The sequence below is a fragment of the Periplaneta americana genome, chromosome 12 (genome assembly GCF_040183065.1).
Source record: "Periplaneta americana isolate PAMFEO1 chromosome 12, P.americana_PAMFEO1_priV1, whole genome shotgun sequence".
Taxonomy (NCBI): domain Eukaryota; kingdom Metazoa; phylum Arthropoda; class Insecta; order Blattodea; family Blattidae; genus Periplaneta; species Periplaneta americana.
This window is the reverse complement of record NC_091128.1, coordinates 174,674,168-174,688,882: the sequence shown is the minus strand read 5'-3', so window position 1 is coordinate 174,688,882 and position 14,715 is coordinate 174,674,168. Positions and strand designations below refer to the sequence as shown.

Sequence of the window (14,715 nt, the reverse complement as noted above, 5' to 3'; positions counted from 1 at the left end):
AAATGGAGCTCAACAACATGGAGTTGCCATGACTACTGATATGCAAAGACATTGCAGAACAAAATGAAAAATGTGAAGCAGTCTCTAATTTATGGAGGAACAGAAATACTTCTCGCTTTTCAAAAGTTTAAAAATGAAATATTGCGAAGTTGCACAGTTTAATGTGGAATAAGCTCCTGCGAGTTCTGGGTTCGAAGACAAGCGTGACAAGCGGATATTCGAGGACGACCTAGCAGCTAGGTGACTGTCTTCTCCGCGCCTTGGTTCGTCATTTCACCATTGCTCCTTTACGGTCATGCCAACCGTGTGCACCCGTCCCCCGCCTCGGCTCCGCCGCTTGGAGGGGCGCCTCTTAAGGAGCCCGCGCGGCTCCGAGCGGACAGTTTGCGACAGGGCGTCGTGGTGTGCGTTCAGACAGGAGCGTCGTCCGAAGTTACCACAGGTACGTGCACAAAGAGAAACAGCGCTTCCCAAACTGTGGACCACTAGCAGTGTAACTCAATGAGACACAGTCAAAACCTATGATTAACGAGACAAGGAAACAAGAATTTTCTGCCCAGAGGCGTATTTGTATGATGATTTTTTTATTTCTCATAATATTTCTAGAAAATATTTTTTTGTGTTGAAATAATAATAATAAAAAACATTACATTTTTTCCTATTTTTTCCCTCCAGTATCTATTTATCAACAGGCTGTAAGAATCCGTTGAATGGAAACCAATCATAGTCATCACCGAACTATTATAATTTTAACTTATCGATTTTATTTTATCGCTAATATATGGCAATTGTTTCCTGCTACGCAGACAATCCAGAAGGCCATGACTGATTCTATGTAAAATTAATATTCTTATAATGGCTGAAGTTATTAATTTATTTGCTACACTAACCGTACCCGTGCGCTCCGCTGCACCCGTTAGAAATAAATATAAAGTAATTACATAATTAAAATAGGACATTTGATCCAGGGAACATTCGTGTTTGATATAAGGATAAATCGTTTAATATGTTACTTAATTTAAATTGTATTTGCATAATTAAAATGAGATCATTTTGATCCAGAGACCACTCATTTGGTCATAAAAATTATTTTAGGAAATACAGGAAACGAATGTACAGAATAGTCTATCAAGTTTTCTGTGCATAAGAAGCTATTTTAATCTTACCTGTCCTCGATTCACTTAGAAGTTACTGTAATAACATTATAGCATTATGTCCATCTAGAGAAACTACACTTTCCAATGGTGAAATAATAATTAATTATAGAAATCGGTTAATTTAGCTTCTGATATTACTTCATACAAACACAGAAACATTATCTGTAGGCTATCTTTCATAGCTTTCGATTGTTGCTGTCCAAGGCCCCTTATAGACGAAGTCATTTGTTTTTTAATTCATTACAGGGCCTTAGATGGCGTTGTTATTGTAATTTTGAAACTCATTTATCTCATTAAATATCAGTCCTATCAAAATTTTGCGTGGAATAAAACTTATCGGAAATTATTTTTAAAGAAACTTTTGTTATGTAACATTTTTCACAAATATCAATAATAAGCGAGATATTTCGATTTATTTAATTCAGGCCCTCTTATAACCCCCCCCTTTTAAATAATGTATTTTGAATACCATATAGCCTAAAATCTAAGTTACAACGAACCCAATTTTCATCGAAATCCGTTCAGCCATTATCGCGTGAAAAGGTAACAAACATACAGACAAACAAAAATTTCAAAAAAACGATTTTCGGTTTCAGGGTGGTTAATTGTATATGTTAGGACCAATTATTTTTGGAAAATCGAAAATTACCAGAAAAATTTCGGCTACAGATTTATTATTAGTATAGATAATATTTCTAGAAAATATTTTTTTGTGTTGAAATAATAATAAAAAACATTACATTTTTTCCTATTGTTTCCCTCCAGTATCTATTTATCAACAGACTGTAAGAATCTTGTTGAATGGAAACCAATCATAGTCATCTTCGAACTATTATAATTTTAACTTATCGATTTTATTTTGTCGATAATATATGGCAATTGTTTCCTGCTACGCAGACAATCCAGAAGGCCATGACTGATTCTATGTAAAATGAATATTCTCATAATGGCTGAAGTTACTAATTTTTATTAATTAGATTGCTGAATAAAATAGATTATTTAGAATTAATAGATAGGCCTACGTATGAGTTATTATTTTCTTTTATTAAAAATTATTAACTTATTCTATTCTCGAAATTATCATAATAAATGCCACTCGTGATTTTGATTTTCCCTACATAAATTTACTAGTAACTAAAGTTGATTGTTAATTTAGCACTGTAATCAAAATCTACCGTTGCATTATCTATAACTTTGTAATTTTTGTACCAATATCTCTCTCTTTTACGTTACACAATTTTCACAAGAGGATGTTATATCACTTAAATAAAATCCATGAAAATTATGTTCGGTCGCATGAGAAGGCTCGTTAATTACTTCATGATTATGATCATCCTGCCTCCACTACACTTCAATACCATTCTTCAACAGCAAAGAAGCGAAGTAGCAGAAAGTATCTCGAAACCTTGCGCGCATGGGTTTGATGATGATGATGATGATGGTAATAATAATAATAATAATAATAATACTAATAATAATAATGATTATAATATATTAATAAAAGTAATAATAATAATAATAAAAATAATGACAATAATGACTATAATATAACAATGGCGATAATGATCCTAGTAATAATATTAATATGATATCAGTGATAATAGTAAGGGAATTATAACAACAACAATGACAATCAAATAACGATGATAATGATAATGTGCCTAATAATGGCAATAAAAATAACGATAATAATGACAATAATAATTTTAGTTGGTTATTTTACGACAGTTTATCAACAATATACCTCTACTAGAAACATCAACAACCAAATTTCTTGGTTTGCATATTAATAATACAATAAATTGGAAAACTCATATCAAAGAAATAACCCCCAAACTTAGCTCAGCATGCTTCGCAATTAGGTCGTTACAACAATTTCTAAACAGCAGTATCTTAAAGACAATACATTTTGCCTATTTTCATTCCATTATGTCCTACGGAATAATATTTTGGGGAAATTCTGTAGATAGTAAAAATATATTCTTATTACAAAAAAGAGCCATTAGAATAATAGTTGGAGCAAAGGCTAGAGAACCATGTAGATTATTTTTTAAAAAATTAGAGATTCTAACCTTAACAAATCAATACATATACTCTACAATAAATTTCCTCTTATGTAATAAAGAAAATTTTCCAACTAACTTAGCCATACATAGTATACCCGCAGAAGGAATGATTTTCATACGCCATCATCAACTTTATCATGCTTTCAAAGGGGAGTACGTTACATGGCGATAAAATTGTTCAATAGTCTTCCTGAAGACATTAAGAATCATAGCCAAAACCCTGCATTATTTAAGACAAAACTAAAAAATTACTTAATATCTCTCACTTTCTATTCTGTAGATGAATTCTTGACATTTCACAGTACTGTGTAAATATTTTAATACTATTAAATGGTAAACATATTACATTGTATAAAATATTATTGTTATTAAGGTATTAATTCTGTACATATTTCATATTTGCACTTTATATGTATTGCATTTTATTGTTAAACGTAAGAATTGGACATGTTCTTTATTCTATGCTGTAAAGCAAATGTAAGAATATTATGGAACAAATAAATCTATCTATCTATCTATCTATCTATCTATCTATCTATCTATCTATCTATCTATCTATCTATCTATCTATCTATCTATCTATCTATCTATCTATCTATCTATCTATCTATCTATCTATCTATCTATCTATCTATCTATCTATCTATCTATCTATCTATCTATCTATCTATCTATCTATCTATCTATCTATCTATCTATCTATCTATCTATCTATCTATCTATCTATCTATCTATCTATCTATCTATCTATCTATCTATCTATCTATCTATCTATCTATCTATCTATCTATCTATCTATCTATCTATCTATCTATCTATCTATCTATCTATCTATCTATCTATCTATCTATCTATCTATCTATCTATCTATCTATCTATCTATCTATCTATCTATCTATCTATCTATCTATCTATCTATCTATCTATCTATCTATCTATCTATCTATCTATCTATCTATCTATCTATCTATCTATCTATCTATCTATCTATCTATCTATCTATCTATCTATCTATCTATCTATCTATCTATCTATCTATCTATCTATCTATCTATCTATCTATCTATCTATCTATCTATCTATCTATCTATCTATCTATCTATCTATCTATCTATCTATCTATCTATCTATCTATCTATCTATCTATCTATCTATCTATCTATCTATCTATCTATCTATCTATCTATCTATCTATCTATCTATCTATCTATCTATCTATCTATCTATCTATCTATCTATCTATCTATCTATCTATCTATCTATCTATCTATCTATCTATCTATCTATCTATCTATCTATCTATCTATCTATCTATCTATCTATCTATCTATCTATCTATCTATCTATCTATCTATCTATCTATCTATCTATCTATCTATCTATCTATCTATCTATCTATCTATCTATCTATCTATCTATCTATCTATCTATCTATCTATCTATCTATCTATCTATCTATCTATCTATCTATCTATCTATCTATCTATCTATCTATCTATCTATCTATCTATCTATCTATCTATCTATCTATCTATCTATCTATCTATCTATCTATCTATCTATCTATCTATCTATCTATCTATCTATCTATCTATCTATCTATCTATCTATCTATCTATCTATCTATCTATCTATCTATCTATCTATCTATCTATCTATCTATCTATCTATCTATCTATCTATCTATCTATCTATCTATCTATCTATCTATCTATCTATCTATCTATCTATCTATCTATCTATCTATCTATCTATCTATCTATCTATCTATCTATCTATCTATCTATCTATCTATCTATCTATCTATCTATCTATCTATCTATCTATCTATCTATCTATCTATCTATCTATCTATCTATCTATCTATCTATCTATCTATCTATCTATCTATCTATCTATCTATCTATCTATCTATCTATCTATCTATCTATCTATCTATCTATCTATCTATCTATCTATCTATCTATCTATCTATCTATCTATCTATCTATCTATCTATCTATCTATCTATCTATCTATCTATCTATCTATCTATCTATCTATCTATCTATCTATCTATCTATCTATCTATCTATCTATCTATCTATCTATCTATCTATCTATCTATCTATCTATCTATCTATCTATCTATCTATCTATCTATCTATCTATCTATCTATCTATCTATCTATCTATCTATCTATCTATCTATCTATCTATCTATCTATCTATCTATCTATCTATCTATCTATCTATCTATCTATCTATCTATCTATCTATCTATCTATCTATCTATCTATCTATCTATCTATCTATCTATCTATCTATCTATCTATCTATCTATCTATCTATCTATCTATCTATCTATCTATCTATCTATCTATCTATCTATCTATCTATCTATCTATCTATCTATCTATCTATCTATCTATCTATCTATCTATCTATCTATCTATCTATCTATCTATCTATCTATCTATCTATCTATCTATCTATCTATCTATCTATCTATCTATCTATCTATCTATCTATCTATCTATCTATCTATCTATCTATCTATCTATCTATCTATCTATCTATCTATCTATCTATCTATCTATCTATCTATCTATCTATCTATCTAGCGATGAAGGTGATAATGCCAGCGAAATGAGTCCAGGGTCCAGGGCCGAAAGTTACCCAGCATTTGCTCTTAATGGGTCTAGGAAAAACCCCAGAAAAACGTCAACTAGGTAACTTGTCTCAATCCGGACTTGAACCCGGACCCGCTACTTTCAAGGTCAGACGTGCTAACCGTTACTCCACAGCGGTGGACGATAATAATAATAATAATAATAATAATAATAATAATAATAATAATAATAATAATAATAATAATAATAATAATAATAATAATAATAATAATAATGACAATAATGATGCCATTAAAAAAGACTCATTGTCACTTACTTACTTACTTACTTATGGCTTTTAAGGAACCCGGAGGTTTATTGCCGCCCTCACATAAGCCCGCCATCGATCTCTATCCTGAGCAAGATTAATCCAGTCTCTATCATCATATCCCACCTCCCTCAAATCCATTTTAATATTATCTTCCCATCTACGTCTCGGCCTTCCCAAAGGTGTTTTCCCATCCGGCCTCCCAAGTAACATTCTATATGCATTTCTGGATTCGCCCATACGTGCTACATGCCCTGCCCATCTCAAACGTCTAGATTTAATGTTCCTTATTATGTCAGGTGAAGAATACAATGCGTGCAGTTCTGCGTTGTGTAACTTTCTCCATTCTCCTGTAACTTCATCTCTCTTAGCCCCAAATATTTTCCTAAGCACCTTATTCTCAAACACCCTTAACCTTTGTTACTCTCTCAAAGTAAGAGTCCAAGTTTCACAACCATACAGAACAACCGGTAATATAACTGTTTTATAAATTCTAACTTTCAGATTTTTTGACAGCAGACTGGATGATAAAAGCTTCCCAACCGAATAATAACAGGCATTTCCCATATTTATTCTGCGTTTAATTTCCTCCCGAGTGTCATTTATATTTGTTACTGTTGCTCCAAGATATTTGAATTTTTCTACCTCCTCGAAGGATAAATCTCCAATTTTTATATTTCCATTCCGTATAATATTCTGGTCACGAGACATAATCATATAGCCTACTTTGTCTTTTCGGAATTTACTTTCAAACCTATTGCTTTACTTACTTCAAGTGACTCATTGTCACACTCTTTATAAATGAAAAGCATAGCCTAGTATTTGAAAAAAATGTTCAAAATATTCCTTCTTTGAAACCTTACAACTTTTGTATAAATAGTTTCTTCATAAAATTAGAAATAAGAAAATTACAAGCATTGTTTCATACTTTTTACTCACCCTGTATAAAAAGCAATACATATCGTTGTTCTAGAAATAAATTATTATTATTATTATTATTACTACTATCATATTTTTCACATTTCGCACAATGATAAATCAGTCCATTAGCAACAATACTGTAAATACTGAAAGTAAAAGAAGGGCTAATTTATGTCATCAGGTGTCCAAAGAAAAAAAGTCAATTTTGAAAATGAAAAGTGTATACTCGTAATTTCATGAATATGTTTTATATCTTGAATGGGATCTCATTACTGCATGCCTTTGCAGACATGTAGTGCCATTATCTCACTGCAGTAGTTGTAAGTTTCTCGGTTCAATATTTGCATGCAATCTCTTTCGTCTGCCAGAAGCTATCGTCAGTCGCCGTAATTATGACAGCTAAGTGCTAATAATTTAAGACTAGCAGAGGACTCGAGCTGCACTGCGAAACCCCCCCGGATAGTCGGTTTCCCAACACCATCTGCCGGACATCGAACCCAAGTCCCATCCAGATATCGGGTCAGCCACATTCCTGTCGCAGTGACTCGACACAATCTTTATCACAGAGCTCGACTTTCGCACCCACAAAATCACTGCAATTATTCACTTTTTTCCGATAAAGCAGCGTGTTTAGGATGTCATTTGTTAGTAAATAAAACGAAACGACCGGTTCTGATGTTAGAAAGTTGTCGTTGTCCCTATCTCCGCGTGACAGCTGTGTGAGAACATGACGAGACAGAAATCAGGAGGGTCCACCAGCCTAACTGCCTATCGCTTCCATTGCGGATGTCAAAGAACTGCAAACTTGTTAATTTTTTATATCAAATAGCCTTATGTAACACAATTGTTGTTGGGAGCATCATCAATATTTTCATCTCACTATCACCATCATTTCACCATCCCCAGCTTCATCTCACTATCGCCATCTATATCTCACCATCGCCATCTTCATCTCACCATCGTCATCATCTCACCATCGCCATCTATATCTCACCATCACCATCATCTCACCATCGCCATATTCATCTCACCATCACCATCATCTCACCATCGCCATCTATATCTCACCATCACCATTATCTTACCATCGTCATCATCTCACCATCGCCATCTATATCTCATCATCACCATAATCTCACCATCGCCATATTCATCTCACCATCACCATCATCTCACCATCGCCACATTCATCTCACCATCGTCATCATCTCACCATCGCCATCTTTATCTCACCATCGCCGTCTTCATCTCACCATCGCCGTCTTCATCTCACCATCGCCGTCTTCATCTCACCATCGCCATCTTCATATAACCATCGCCATCTTCATCTCACCATCACCATCATCTCACCATCGCCATCTTCATCTCACCATCACCATCATCTCACCATCGCCATCTTTATCTCACCATCGCCATCTTTATCTCACCATCGCCATTTTCGTCTCATCATCATCCCACCATCATCATAATCTCACCATCGCCATCTTCATCTCACCATCACCATCATCTTACCATCGCCATCTTCATCTCACCATCACCATCATCTTACCATCGCCATCTTCATCTCACCATTACCATCATCTTACCATCGCCATCTTCATCTCACCATCACCATCATCTTACCATCGCCATCTTCATCTCACTATCGCCATCTTTATCTCACCGTCGCCATCTTAATCTCACCATCACTGTTTTCATCTCACCATCACCATTTTCACCTCATCATCACCATTTTCATCTTACCATCACCATCATCTCACCATCGCCATTTTCATCTCATCTTCATCGACATCATCTCATCATTACCATCGTCACCATTTCCATCTCACCATCGCTATCTTCATCGTCATAATCTCACCACCATTTTCATCTCACCATCCTCATCTCTCATCATCTCGCCATTATCATAATCATACTAGCAACAGTAGCCTATAGCAGGCTATAACAATCATAACATGGCATTACCACCGCCGTCAACCTAACCAACACCTTGAGCTTTGTTATCGTTATCAGTGTTACTTCCTTTGTCGTTAGAGTTGAAGCCGCATTTTGCTCGTGGCCTTTAAACATGGGATAGTGTGCAACACAACCAGGACTGCCGTGTTGAAATGCATTCGGATGTATAGCGTTAGCGGGGAATTTCACCAGTCATCGAAGTCATCATGCTTGCACAGGTCCAGAGCCGAGCAATGAACTTGGATAGGAAAGCAAGGGGAATTGCTGGAAGCGACCCTGAGCGGACGTACGCAGGCTGCAGAAAACAGACCGCGATTAATTTTATTGTAATTAAGAAATTAGAAGAGCATTGAAGATAGCAGATATCAGCAGGATGACGAAAGACCGCTTTAACATCATATAGAGAAAACGCCAGTCATTCATGGGACGTGGAGAATTCTTTAACTGCAAGCTTGTAGGGAGTAGAATTCAATAACGCCCACCCTAAGGTTGAACACATGTCGGATAAAAAGCAAAATTGAACAGCGATTGCGTTTATGATTTGTGACATTACAGCTTAGTAAGTTAAACAGTTTGAAATTTCATTTCTTGTGTTATGTTTCTTTACTCTCTTTAGTTCTCTAATTGTCCTTGCCTATTTTAATACTGAGTTTATGATTGTCTTTACTTTTCATATTAGAGTTTGTAATAATTATTAATTTCTACATTATTTATTCTTTTATATATGGCTGAGTGGAAGAAAAGGCTTTAACTCCGCCAGAATAAATAAATTAATTCATAAATTATGAATAAATAAATAAATAAAAGAAAAAAAAATGAAATAAATAAATAAATAAAAATGAAATAAATAAATGAATAAATGAGTAAATGAATAAATGAATAAATAAATAAATAAATAAATAAATAAATAAATAAATAAATAAATAAATAAATACATAAATAAATAAATAAATAAAAATAATAAAAAATAAATAAATAAATAAATAAATAAATAAATAAATAAGTAAATAAATAAATAAATAAATAAATAAAGGAAGAAAAATGAATAATTTCAAGGAAAAAATTGTTCCGGGCCCGGGTATCGATCCCGGCACCTCTGGTTGAACGTACCAGCGCTCTGCCAACTGAGCTACCCGGGAACTCTACCCGACACCGTCCCAACTCAGTTGGCAGAGCGCTGGTACGTTCAAGCAGAGGTCCCGGGATCGATACCCGGCCCCGGAACAATTTTTCCCTTGAAATTATTCAAATCTGCTTTACAGGAAGCTTTACCTGAAAGACTAGATTTGCAGAAGAAAAATGAAATAAATAAATAAATGACTAATGAGTAAATAAAAAAAATAAATGAATAAAGGAAGGAAGAGAAAAATGAAATAATTAAATGAGTAAATGGGTAAAGAAATGAATAAATGAGTAAATGAGTAAATATATAAATAGATAAATAAATAAATAAATAAATAAATTAATTAATTAATTTCCACTGAAATTTTCATTCACGTTACCTGTAATGTAGGCCTATGATTTTTATTTTAAAATTTCTTTATTCAGCATAAGGAACATTACACACCAACTCTTCGATAGTGTTTTTTATTTCATTTTTTGTCAAGTTTATTTATATACACTTTAATATGTTGTCATATCGCGTGTTTAGAATCTGTGGGCCGTCGTTACTATTGTAGAGTTCATATTTTTATTGTGTTGTAGATGGCTTGTGTTCATGTAACTGATTTTAGATTTTTATTAATGTTTATGATATTGGTGATTGAGGCGGTGATGAACCATGGTATGTAAATTTCCAATCCGACATTTGCCTTTATGACTGAGGTAAACCATGAAAAACCTCAGTCAAATTGACCGGCCATGGGGTTTGAACCCGGGGCCTCCCGAATCGAGTCTCAAACGCTACCGTCTGAGCCAACTCGCTCGGTTTTCTAAATTATTATTTTGCCACTAATGCAATTTCTACTCTTTTTTTTACATAACTAACTTAAATTCAATTGCTATAGTTTTATTTTATTTATTTCTACATGACATTCTGCAGTAATATTAGCCTATATTTATATAAATCTTATACTCGGTATTTAAGGTCTGATTCTGAGGTGTTAGATCAAAGTTGAGTGCAGAAAGGAATGCGTCCTACATCCGCTGCAGACCTTACTACTAACCCGCTGTAGCTTCCTGGAATAACGTGTCGGCTTACCTTAGAGCGGCTGTGCAACGAAAATAATGCTGAACAGCTATTACGGTACATAAATACAGTTCTTAGAAGATGAAGGCATGAACTACCATCTCGCCTGACTGGTTTTCCACCCTCACTACTTCAGTTCCTCAACATTAAAGTTCTTACACTGGGGACTCTTGGCTCGGGTCCTTACACTTAGCTATGATATGCTTTGTCCCAACGCACACCCTATGCTGTATATGCTATGATTGTCCAAGTCCTACAGGCCTGAGTGGCAATCGTGAATCTGACAGGTGGGCCATCCTGCCGCAGCCTTTGACAGAGATACCTACTATCCCAAGACTTCACTCAACCTATTATTACTATTGCAAATGACAGGTAAAATGGGGGGGGGAAGTGGAGGGTGTTGGTGGAATGGAAGAGTATACAGTAGCCTGCTAATTATTCCGAACAACGTAATTACTTATGCAAAAACACTCAAACGGGATAAAAAAAAGGATGTAAAACATACCTCAGTAATCTATGTGGCCTCCCTTGTTCCTAATAACAGCTCTGAGACGATTTGGCATGGATTCCACTAATTTCCCGCAAATATTCTTCATTTCTTCATCGCGAAACCATACATCAATGAGGGCAGAAATCATCTTCTCCTTTGTAGAACAATCCATTTTTTGCATTCTTCTTTTGCAAACTGACCACAAGTTCTCAATGGGGTTGATGTCGGGTGAGTTGCCTGGCCAGGGGAGTACCTGAATATTCTTCTTGTTGAAGAATTCTGTAGTTTTTCGAGACGTATGGCATGGTGCCAGGTCTTGTTGGAACACACCTCTGCCACCCGGAAATGATTTTTGCAGCTGGGGTACGATTCTGGTTTCCAATAAGTGAATATATTTGTCAGAATTCATCATTCCCTTGATAGGTATTAATGCCCCAGGCCCTTCATGTGTAAAACTATCCCAAAACATTACTTTAGGGGGGTATTTGGGTGCTTGTTGGAGATGAGCTGCTGTTACTTTTTCGGATCCTTTCCGTACGTAAGAAACACGGTGGCCGTGGACCTCGAAATGAGACTCATCGGAAAAAAGTACATTCTTCCAGTCATTCACTGTCCAGTTTGATGTAATTTTGCTCACATTAAGCGTTTTTTGCACATAACAGGGGTTAGCAGTTGCTTCTTAATAGGCTTACGAGCCCTTCGTCCAGCTTCCAAAAGCCTACGCCGCACTGTTGTGACGTGAATATTCGCCCCAGTGGTAGCCATTAACTCGCGGGTTAAGTCGACAGCAGTTAGTCTAGGATTTAAGTTACTTTTCCTGACAATTAAACGATCATCTGCAGGTGAAGTCTTCCTTTTCCGGCCACAGTTTCCTTTTTTCTGGGGTGTGATGGATCCTGTCTCCCTGTATCGTTTTATGATCGAATTAACAGTAGCCAAACCGATGTGACATTCTGCAGAAATTTGCCTCTGTGTCATAGAAGAATGCTCTGCTAATGTTATAATTTTAGACCGTTTTCGTGGAGTTGTATCCATTTGTGAAGACGACAGAATGTACACAGGATTGCAGTATTAAGTCTTCAACACAACTGAAATGCTTATAAGTACAAAACGACAGGCAAAATGTCACGTATTATAAAAAAAATAATAATGACAGACCTTCAACAATGGAATTACACGTACTACAGATGTCAATTAAAGCGGTATGAGCAGCTGTGAGGCCAACAATGACAGAAAATGTAAAAACATGTCGTGTTCGGATTAATTTGCACGCTACTGTATATAATAATTCAGTATTTGTTTTCGGTTTCGAGCGTTTTCACTTCGTAAGGAATTACCACCCAAAATACTTTATTACAAATATTGTTTTTTAGATTCTTTTACTGATACTAGTTTCAACATTTTGGTGTCAGATACAGAGTAACTATCTGCAGCTTAACTACTGTTGGCACTTCGTGAACACAGATTCTCTGAGATATTGCGAAAAGGGTCAAGATGTCGTGTTGATAGACTTGCGTCCAACTCTGAAGTCATTTTTCTACATACATTTGTACAGTAGGAGAAAGTAAACATAAGCCAACGCATCTGGTAGCTGTCTGCATACTCGACACGAACGCTGAACGCTTCAGGCGAAGACTTAGCAACGAAATGTGCACAGAGAAAGTATAGGCTACACGACCCCGGAGCGGTGCTGCTAGATCACAGTCTAGTATATACAGTCGCGAAGCTCAATACGTAGTAAATATGCAAACATTAGATAGTTGCTCACCACTAGGATCGCTAATATCGCCTCATTACAGGCAATGCACAATAGTACCGTCACAGTCTATTGTTTCTAGCACCCTCAAAACTCAAGCTTCGTGACTGTATATAATTAGTAGACTATGGCTAGATTGTCTCCAGAATCTCTTCCTACAAATTGTCCAGTCATTTGTTTTCAGTTGCTTGGCAACGTTCGATTTGTGTGTCATATCTGTTGCTGGTAGTCTATTGTTTTCAAATATGTTTCAAGAAACATTTAACTATTAGGCCGATTTATCCAAGCCAAGAACTATACTAATGTATCACTACGGCGTGGTAAACGCAGTGTCTCCACATTACTGTATAGGCTACACACATTAGGTTTCTTTTAATCTAGCATAATGGTTAATTACACTGCACTGATTTGAATTAACATAATATATGTAAAAATGTTAGTGCTCCTTTAAAAGACCATAAAGTGAAATTTCTATCTGATATTGACAAATTAATTCGCAGCGCTGTTAAGGAAATAATTAACATTCCTACTGACACCCCGGATGCTATGTTGTATGCACCAAGAAGATTGCGAGGTTTAGGAGTATTTAAAGCCCAGTGGGAAGCTTACCTTCAGCACTTAAATATTTGTCAAAGACTTTTACACGTTGACAACCCTCATGTAGCAGCCACTCGAAATCTTCCAAACGAAATTGAACATTGCATCAAACAATTACCAATTACCTTCGATTGCTCAGAACGTATTTCTTCTCAAAAACTAAGAAAAACATTGCGTGAAGATTCTTTTCATCAATGGAGCAAATTGAAAAGTAAAGGTTTGGGAGTTGTTTTCTATTCTCACTGGAAGAAAAGTAATTCGTGGATCTCAACCAAAAAGGGACTTTCGAGCAGTCAGTGGACGCAAGCCATTAAGATGAACTGTAATACAATACCTGTACGTACTCTCCCTGGTAGAACTCTTGACTCAACCCGTTGCAGAAGATGCGACGAGCAAGAAACGCTTCCTCACGTTTTGGGTTTCTGCCATCATGGAGAATTGCTCCGAATCAACAGACATAATACGGTTCGTTCTCTCATCGCAGCTTCAATCCGTCAGAATGCCTCCTATGAGGTTTATGAGGAGGTTGGTTGCGTCTCTTCTGATGGCTCTACTAGACGGGCTGATATCATCATAATTGATCGGCAGAAGGATAAGGGTGTCATTCTTGATCCCACAATCCGTTTCGAGATGCATGAGCAACAGCCATATAGGTGTGTCGTGAA

General features: G+C 34.7%; 1 protein-coding gene across 1 annotated transcript in view; it reads left to right on the top strand.

Annotated features, from left to right (window-relative positions):
• The first annotated feature begins 346 nt into the window (after window positions 1-346).
• LOC138711222 (arylsulfatase B-like) overlaps window positions 347-14,715 on the top strand; it is a 79,049-nt gene continuing 64,680 nt past the window's right edge. Inside the window, exon 1 of the mRNA XM_069842620.1 lies at window positions 347-442. The gene's annotated coding sequence lies outside the window, so the exon portion shown is untranslated. The remainder of the gene's footprint in view (window positions 443-14,715) is intronic.